General features: G+C 38.3%; 1 long non-coding RNA gene across 1 annotated transcript; it reads right to left on the bottom strand.

The window, feature by feature from the left end:
• Positions 1-223: 223 nt before the first annotated feature.
• Positions 224-8,062, bottom strand: LOC134319070 (uncharacterized). The gene is made up of 3 exons (XR_010013459.1): positions 7,996-8,062; positions 2,097-2,154; positions 224-291 (listed from the first exon to the last, which is right to left on the bottom strand). It is a non-coding gene; the product is annotated as an uncharacterized LOC134319070 (long non-coding RNA).
• Positions 8,063-9,955: the final 1,893 nt, after the last annotated feature.

A 9,955-nucleotide genomic window follows, 5' to 3' on the forward strand; every position in this document is an offset into this window, starting at 1 on the left:
ACTGCATGTCTTTAAAATGTGGCCGAAAACCCAAGCTAATACAGGAAGAACATGCAAACTCCACACAGAAAGGACCCAGATTGCTCCACCTGGGAATCGAACCCAGGCCCTTCTTGCTGTGAGGTGACAGTGCTACTCACCAAGCCACTGTGTCACCCTACATTCAGTAACTGGAAATGAAAACTATGCAAATAGTTTGGCTTTCAATCATTTATTAATTTATTCCAGAGCTCTGTGCAGGTTCCTGGAGTTTCGGCACACCAAACTTAACAGGTAAGGGTCTTCCTCATACTGTTTATACAAAGTTAAAGGCTTATAATTTTATATCATTGCTTTTATATACCTTCTACATAAGCCTTCCAGCCACACCCATGGTAGAAAATAATTCATATACATATTTGACACCATCAACAAGGGAATCTTATAGGTATTACCATAAATAAGCACCACTACAGTGCTCTGGTCACGTAGTGGTATATTATGCTGGCCCACTATTACTGGGATCCAGGGTTCGAATCCCCAGCAATTAGGGCTGTCATGCGATTAAATTTTTTAATCGTGATTAAAGAGCCAAATTACTCACGATTAATCGCAATTAATTGCAAACTAATAATTAATCAAAATTTGAACACTTATGCCCATTTTTATTGCAAGAACCATTTCTAGATGCAACACTAGTGGTGTAACTAGGAGCTCATGGGCCCCAGTTAAAAAAAAAAAAAAAAGTTGGGCCCCCTCAACAAACTGCACATGCTGATGGCTGAACAGAATGAACTAGAAGTCACTCGGACGTTACACTTCAAGTTCAAATTCCTGCCTCTGGCATTTTTAATGCACAGTTTTAGTTTTTTTCAGTTTTACTTAACGAAAAATGTTTAATATAATAAAAATTACTTGGCGAGTGCAGCCAGGGGGGAGGTGGGGGTTTGGGGGGGGCAGTGAGGTGAGTGGTTGAGTTCATGTTGTGGAGGACCCCAGAACCCCCCACCTCCCCCTGGCTGCACTCGCCAAGTCATTTTCATTATATTACAATTTTTTTGTTAAGTAAAATGAAAAAATTTTACTTAAATTTCATAGATCAATTAAGAAAAGCTTTTAACACTGTGTTGTGCAGAAACATGACTGGGACATATTGTTCTAAATTACCATTTAAACACCTATAAATACCTAAAACAATTAAGTTACCAGACATTATATATAAGTTATTGACTGTAGCTATAAAAAGTGTTAATTAATACAGTCCATGTAAACGCTTAGTCCATATAAATATCAGATACGAATGTGTTTTTAAAAAAACTACAAACATCACAAATATAAATCATGTTTATAGCCATGTGATAGAATAACCTGAATAAACTGTAGAGATGAAACATCACGCAGAGTTTCACTTCTGTCTCAAACAGTACCTGAGGGAAGGAGGCGGAGCTACGTGGTTTTGATGGGCAGGTCTAGCAGCCAATGGAAATACTCATTACAGAGATTGCGTGATTTCATTCATCTTTTCATCAACACGTAAAAATAGTGAAAACCGCTAAAAGCAGTTTTTCATCGGACAGTGACGATAATTTATTACTTTTTTCTGTTTTACTGCGCTGGCAAGTAATGCAGTTTATAACAGAAGATGCGGGCCGTATAAAACCAGATCCGGTGTGGACAGAACACCACGGACTTTGGACATACTGCTTTATACAGTATATTATGATCCATTTAACAGCAGTGTTTGTAAAGTGCTGTGTACAGTTCATGCTCTTTACATCCTAATTCATCTGAAATACAGTTCATTACCACAGAGACACATATGTATGTGGCACAAACAGCCAAATAAAAATAGTTAGATTAAAATTTTTAATCTTGATAAATTTTTTTAATCACGATTAAAATTTTAACGCGTTAATCATGTTAATTAACGCGTTAAACGACAGCCCTACCAGCAATACTTTCAGCCGATCAGATGCCTACATACAATGTAAGTGAGTGGGGTATAGATGTTACTTCTGGACCCCTGAGGAAGACCTTTAATTCCCACCATTTGTAGGACACTTTCAATGAAATTCTCTGCAACATTTGCTTGCTAAGTGGTGGAATCTGGAAGATACAGGTTTCAGGTGGAGGGACGAGGGTGAAAAACCCATCACTCCCATCCTTGTTTCAGGCCTGAAAGAAGAAGAGAGAAATGTAAAGAGCATTAGAGGATGTCAGCTTCATTTTTTATACTCATTACTGTCATATTGACAACAAGTGGACAGCTGAGGTAACCAGCAGACCGAAGCAAACACATCAGGGAGTAATCGATGTACTGGTATTAAAGCCTGTCTTTAAGTCACATGGTTATTAGTCTTTAGGTCGCAATTATTATTAGTCTATAGGTCGCAATTCATAAATTGATTGCAAAGAACAAATCTGTTAAATATGTTTTAAAAAAATATGGAAAAAATAGAATTTTATTTAGGATTCAGGCCATGGCTTGGACCTGAGTGTATTAAGCATAAAGCCTTGGTTAAAGCTCATTTTTAGATTCTAGGTCAGTGTTTGGATTGTAACCGTAATCAATGTATTAATAAAATAACATATTTAAAACACTCCAACGCACACTTTTTCCTTTAAATTATATCAATACAGCTATTGGTTGTAGCTCTCACAACTCCCCATGTAAGCAACATCATCACTAAAACTCTTCGTTGTGAGCGCGTCGTGTCAGTAGTGCCAGTTGTCACCAAATAAATAATCCCAGTTACTTTACATACTGTACATTTTGAACCCCTACAGCTTAGGTTCCAAAAACACACAAATAATAACTCATGAACCAAAATCTCTAATTACTCAAAGACTTAAAGGCTAGGCTTATCACCAGAAAATGTACCCTGCACAACATGAGTTGTTGATGCCGATAATCAGAGGCAGTACAGAACTGCCAGTTCAACCCGAGAACCTTCAAGTCAATTGTCAATTTTATTATTATTATTACTGTTATTATTATTATTGTTGTTGTTGTTGTTTTTATTATTATTACTGTTATTATTATTATTATTGTTGTTTTTATTACTATTATTATTATTACTGTTATTATTATTGTTTTTATTATTATTATTACTGTTATTATTATTGTTTTTATTATTATTACTGTTATTATTATTATTATTGTTTTTATTATTATTACTGTTATTATTAATTGTATTATTATTATTATTATTATTACTATTATTAGTAGTAGTATTGTTATTATTATTATTATTACTGTTATTATTAGTAATATTATTTATATTATTATTATTATTGTAGCATTTTATTACTTTTATTATTGTTGTTAGTTTTAGTACTGATCAGTACTAATTATTATAAATCTTATAGCTTTTGTTTGCTATTATTATTATTATTAGTTATTATTATTATTATTATTGTATCTTTTTATTATTTTTATTATTGTTGCTAGGTATTATTATTATTATTATTATAATTATTTGTTTTAGTATAGTTTTTTATATTTATTATTATTATTATTATTATTATTATTGGTAGTAGTGCTAATTATTATTAGTAATATTGAGACGTCTGTTTTGTTGTCACAGAAACAGATTCATTTTCCTTTTATTTACAGATATTGGCTCTCACTGTGGTTTGTTCTAGTCCTAGACCATCAGACTTGGCTGTGTTTATTTTCCTAGACTTTGTTTTCAGCTACTGTCTAATTGAATGTCATTAAATTGAGGTGTTGTGTTCCTGTAACAGCTTTAGGTGACTGCTTTAGTTTGTTCATAAGGTTCAAGATGAGGAAGATTTTATTTTGCAGTGTTGGCTAAAATAAAGCTTTATTATGTTTGATGAGTAAACTGTGGGGTGGGATAGAACAGAAGCAGGATGTGAGTGAATGCATTATGTTTATTTCAGCGTGTGTTAATTAAACTAAAGTCTATGTGACAAACATAATCAAAAAGTTATTAGTGCCCTGTTTACAGGAGCTGTCACAGCGGAGTGGAGGATCAGCCCAACAAGTCAGTCTGATTTACCTTCTATTAAAGCGAAGATCATTTTGGTTACTGAATATCATCGCCCTGTAGGTGGATTATGTTCTTAAAATGATTTTCTTCACAATTAAATGCCTGGCAACCGCTGCTAATGGTTCTGCAGGATAATTATCCTTTCTGTACGCCAACCCCACCTCCCAGCAATCCGAATTTAATTAGCTTGCTGTGGTTTTCAATTATCTTTACTTTTTTTTCCCACAAGCCTTAGCAATATTACATCGGTACTTTCTGCAGTAGTTGAGAAATGCGTGTAAACTGATCCACAGGAAGCACCGCTGCAACACAGGTGCCGTAAATATGACACGTACAGCCACTCCATTATGTTTATGATTGTACTCATGGTACCGCTCCCTGTATGCTTTCTAATAGACTGTGTGATGCTGCTGATAAAATATGGGACGACAGGCTGCCACTGACCAGCAGTAGTTCACGTTAGTGAGGGAACGAGGCATGTAATAGCGTACAATCTTTAACTTTGTGTTAAGGCCTATGCACAATAATGCAGTGCAAACTATGAGGAATGATTGCGGCTGTTGTACTGGACGACACACACACCAAGCAACAGACACACACACACGCACACCAATCTGCAGTGGCAGTGCTTCCGTAAAAAGTATTTTACTTCTGTTTTTAGGGCAGTATGTTGCCTTACATTTACATTTTTGGCATTTAGCAGATGCCTTTATCTAAATAGACCTACAGTACAGTAACAGTATATTGTATGTTGTCTAAGCAATTGAGGGTTAAGGGCCTTGCTTAAGGGCCCAACAGTGGCAACCTGGCAGTGGTGGAGCTTGAATACAACTACCCCAGCCGTCCTATCATGTCCTATTAACTGCCCTATTACGCCAGCCCACCACTGCTGATATTCGCTTCGAATAAGTCGTGCTATCAGACAGCCAGGCATCTACACAGACATGATTGGCTATGTCTAAGGCCGCCATGGCCGCCATCTTGAAAGCCGCCATATTGGATCAAGGGCAAGTTTTTCCATTGGGAGGGTAGTCATGTAGCATATCAAAGAAGACCAGAATTTTCTTAGAAATCGATTTGCAATATCTCTTGTGGTTCTAAAGTTATCAACACAGAAAATTGCAACAACAACCGAACATTCCCTGTGATGCACAGCTATTTGACGCATTCAATGTGTTGTCCCTGGTGCTGAACACAGAGCTGAAGGCACTGGATCCAATCGTTATGAACCCACATGAGAATATTTACGGCAATCGATTTCTGAGAAAATTCTGGTCTTCTTTGATATGCTACATGACCACCTTCCCATTGGAAAAACTTGCCCTTGATACAATATGGCGACTTTCAAGATGGCACCCATGTTCCTGACATAGCCTAAAAGATAGGCCCCCTCACCCATTACTTGCTGGGGTATTCAGATATGTCATTTTCCCTTTTGTTTCTGAAATAAAAGAATGTCCTGCGACTTTTGACTCACCCTGTACATGTAATGAATGTTATATAATGGTAACTTGCAAACCTCTTCACAGTCAGCAACCAGGCAGAGGTCGAACCCAGTTACCCAGTATCCAGAAATCACTCAACAAGCTGAACCACCACACTTGGGGTGTGTTCCAAAACCTAATAGGCCATTCCAATTCTTAGATACCTTAAAATGCTCCCTACTAAGGCACCTTAAATTTGAACGCTATTTTGACAGAATAACGAGTGAGCATCCGATGCTTCCTTAGCGGTGAAGGCAATCCCAGCATTCAGTGCAGCACAACTTTTTTCACAAAAAAATTACAAATATGGCGGACGAATATAAAGCGGAGCAACCAACAGAGTTCTTTTCAAATGTAAATAAATTCTCACTGATGTTTAATTTGCATAAACTTGCACAAGTGTCGTTTATTTGCCAATTCGGGCTTGTCGGCGATTTTAACCGTTTTCGGTACATGGAGGTAGATGTTAGTTGACATGCTAGCGCGTTGTGCCACCTCATCCCATCAGTTTGAATGGCATGAGGCTAACTGTGTTAGCTTAGTAAGCAAAAGCTGATGGAATCGCTGTCTAAGTAGTGCGTTCGAATAACCTGACTTATGAGTTTGATGTATTATTAGAATCCTCTCAACTGAGGCAGCTGCCCAGGTAGGCAGTAAGACAGCAAGGCAGCTCACTAGGTTTTCGAACAGACCCTTGGTGTATCTTATTCAAAGATCTAGGCATTCCTAAAAAGTGAGCTCTAGCTGCTGCAGTGTTTTGGGTTACTATTATTATTTTTATTATTATTATTATTATTTTTTGCAGTTTATTCATGCATTTTCTCCCAATTTCTCCCAATTCACAGCTTTAAAGACCCCACCCCCTTGTCCCACCTAGCAGACCAGTGGCCAATTTTGTCTGCGGCAGGCACTGCCAATTGTGCCTGCTAGGTAGCACCCAGCCGGTCATTGGAGGACACCAGGTTTTAATTCTAATAATAGACCAGAAGTCTAAGGAAAACATACTTGGTGTCACTTCATCTGTGTGGAAAGTATGGTGTACTTCTCATCCATGTAAACCTCTTGCCAGGCATAATTTAGGTTATTTATTTAATGAATTAGTGTTGGGTCCAGTGGTACACTTTTGAAAATGTGCCAGTCCAGTGCTTTCCAGCATGCACACATACACACATTCAGGGATAGTCCTTACTGAAAGTGAATATAAATCAGAAATAAACTTATTTTTCCAGGACCCAGCAACCAAAACTTTAATATCTGTAGTGAAAATGTTTTATCCAAAATGCTAGGAAGACTAAAACTGATTAAAGTAGCCGCTTGGTTTAGAGATTCCATTAGCATACTAGATACCAGTAGATGTCGCTTGTCATGCTACTCTAAGATCAACACTGACTGCAAGTGGGACTATTTTGAGCAGGTTTATCTGAAAATTTTGCCTGGAACAGCCTGTGTCTGGTCTAGCCGGTTGCCCTGCAGGTCTCCCCAGCCTGACCAGCTGGATCCAGCATGATCAGCTTAAAAAATCTGTCTTAATCTTTAAACCAAGAGAGCTTAAGAGAGCTTAAAACCAGGCTGCTTTTGAAATTAGTCCAATTCCTAAGTGCATTTATGGATTAATAGCCAAAGAAGATACACTATATGGCACCTGACAGTGAGTTTGTTGGACATCCCATTTCAAATGTAATCCTTTCTTCTTTGAAGTATGTCTGTGGAAATTTGTGCCAATTTAGTCAAACGAGCATTAGTATGACTGGGCAGTGATGTTGGTCAGGAAAGCCTCAGTTGATGTTCTAGTTAATTCCAAAGCTGTTCAGTGGGGCTAAAGTCAGGGTTTTGTGCTGGACACTGGAAGTTTTTCTTCATGTCTTCAAAAAGATTGCTTTGTGCACAGGGGCAGAATCATACTGGAACAGGATAGATCCTTCCTTATATTTATTACACCTGTTAGCAAATATTATGGCTGAAACACATGCAATGAAAAAATAAGTGGCGTCCCGAAACCTTTGCCCACATGGTGCAATTCTAAGCTTGTTACTATACACATTTTTGATGATTGAAGAGCTTGCTGGGTAAATAAAATGCAAACATGTGCTCCTGGCTCTTATGCTATTACTATGGTAATCGCACGCTGACTTTTCCTCTGGAGGAAAGAGTATAAAATCAGTGTGTAAATAAATGGAACATGCATGTATTGATTATTTTATGAGCTAAACCTATAATGCGGTTGGTCTCTGGAGGACAAACATTATCCTGCACACATACTAGCACACTGCATTAGAACATGTGATGTATTTTTGGGAGTGGGGAGCTTGTTGCTATGACCAATAGATGGCAACATGACTGTTATTTACTGTGTTTAACATCAGATGAGATTTACAGCTGCTGCAATAGTGCTTCACAATCTTGTGATCATTTCTGTTCAGGAAGAAAACTCAAACATGATTCAAACATTACAACCCCAAATCATAAAAAGTTGGGACGACATGGAAAAAGCAAATAATAAAAATTACTTGGCTTACATTTACTTTGGCTTTTATTTGATTGCAGACAGGATGAACCTGAGATATTTCTTGTTTATCTGCTCAACTTCATTTCATTTATTAATAAACATCCATTCCTGCATTTCAGGTCTGCAACACACACCAAAAAAAGTTGGGACAGTAAAGCATTTACCACTTTGTAATGTTGCCATTCCTTTTCACGACACTTAAAAGACATTTTGGCACCGAGGAGACCAAGTGATTTAGTGTTTCAGCTTTTATTTTGTCTCATACAGGGTCGTTGTTGTCGCATTTTTCCTTTCAAAATTCTCCACACATTCTGTATTGGGGACAGGTCAGGACTGCATGCAGACCAGTCCAGTACCCGTACCCTCTTCTTCCACAGCCATGCCTTTGTTATGTGTGCAGCAGGTGGTTTTGCATTGTCTTGATGAAAAATGCTGAACGTCTCTGGAAAAGACGACGTCTTGAAGGCAGCACATGTTGCTCTAAGATCTCAATGTACTTTTCTGCATTAATGCTGCATCACAGAAGTGTTAATTACATTTACCAAGGGCACTGACACACCCCCATACCATGACAGACCCTGGCTTTTGGACTTGTTGCTGATAACAGTCTGGATGGTCCTTTTCGTCTTTGGTCCGGAGCACACGGCGTCCATTTTCTCCAAAAAAGACCTGGAATGCTGATTCATCTTTTGCGTTGCTGCCATCAATGTGTAAATTAGTTAATATTTTTCATGAAATGATAAAATGTCTCACTTTCAACATCTGAAATGTGTTCTATGGTCTATTGAGAATAAAATATGGTTCTGTGAGACTTGCAAATATATGCGTTCTGTTGGAATTTACATTTGTTTATATTTTACACTTTTTCTTTTTTTTTGGAATTGGGGTTGTACATTATACAGTATGTCTAATTATATGTGGTCATCCTTCCTGATCATTTAGTTTTGGTGTTTCAGACTTACATTGCCAATAGGTTACACACTGTTGAGCCAAAACATTATGACCACCATCTAACATGCTGTCAAAACAGCTCTGACCCACTGAGAAATGGACTCCACATGACCTCTGAAGGAGTATGTTGAAAAGTGGATCTTCCCCAAGTAAACGTCCGAGTCACACACAGTGACTTCAGACTCGACTCGGACTCGTTTCAAATGACTCAGACTTGACTCGTGACTCACATAAAATGACTTGTGTCCAACAAAATCAGCAATATACAGTGTATCACAAAAGTGAGTACACCCCTCACATTTCTGCAAATATTTCATTATATCTTTTCATGGGACAACACTATAGACATGAAACTTGGATATAACTTAGAGTAGTCAGTGTACAGCTTGTATAGCAGTGTAGATTTACTGTCTTCTGAAAATAACTCAACACACAGCCATTAATGTCTAAATAGCTGGCAACATAAGTGAGTACACCCCACAGTGAACATGTCCAAATTGTGCCCAAATGTGTCGTTGTCCCTCCCTGGTGTCATGTGTCAAGGTCCCAGGTGTAAATGGGGAGCAGGGCTGTTAAATTTGGTGTTTTGGGTACAATTCTCTCATACTGGCCACTGGATATTCAACATGGCACCTCATGGCAAAGAACTCTCTGAGGATGTGAGAAATAGAATTGTTGCTCTCCACAAAGATGGCCTGGGCTATAAGAAGATTGCTAACACCCTGAAACTGAGCTACAGCATGGTGGCCAAGGTCATACAGCGGTTTTCCAGGACAGGTTCCACTCGGAACAGGCTTCGCCAGGGTCGACCAAAGAAGTTAAGTCCACGTGTTCGGCGTCATATCCAGAGGTTGGCTTTAAAAAATAGACACATGAGTGCTGCCAGCATTGCTGCAGAGGTTGAAGACGTGGGAGGTCAGCCTGTCAGTGCTCAGACCATACGCCGCACACTGCATCAACTCGGTCTGCATGGTCGTCATCCCAGAAGGAAGCTGATGCACAAGAAAGCCCGCAAACAG

Source organism: Trichomycterus rosablanca, chromosome 1 (genome assembly GCF_030014385.1).
Source record: "Trichomycterus rosablanca isolate fTriRos1 chromosome 1, fTriRos1.hap1, whole genome shotgun sequence".
In the NCBI taxonomy this organism is placed as follows: Eukaryota; Metazoa; Chordata; class Actinopteri; order Siluriformes; family Trichomycteridae; genus Trichomycterus; species Trichomycterus rosablanca.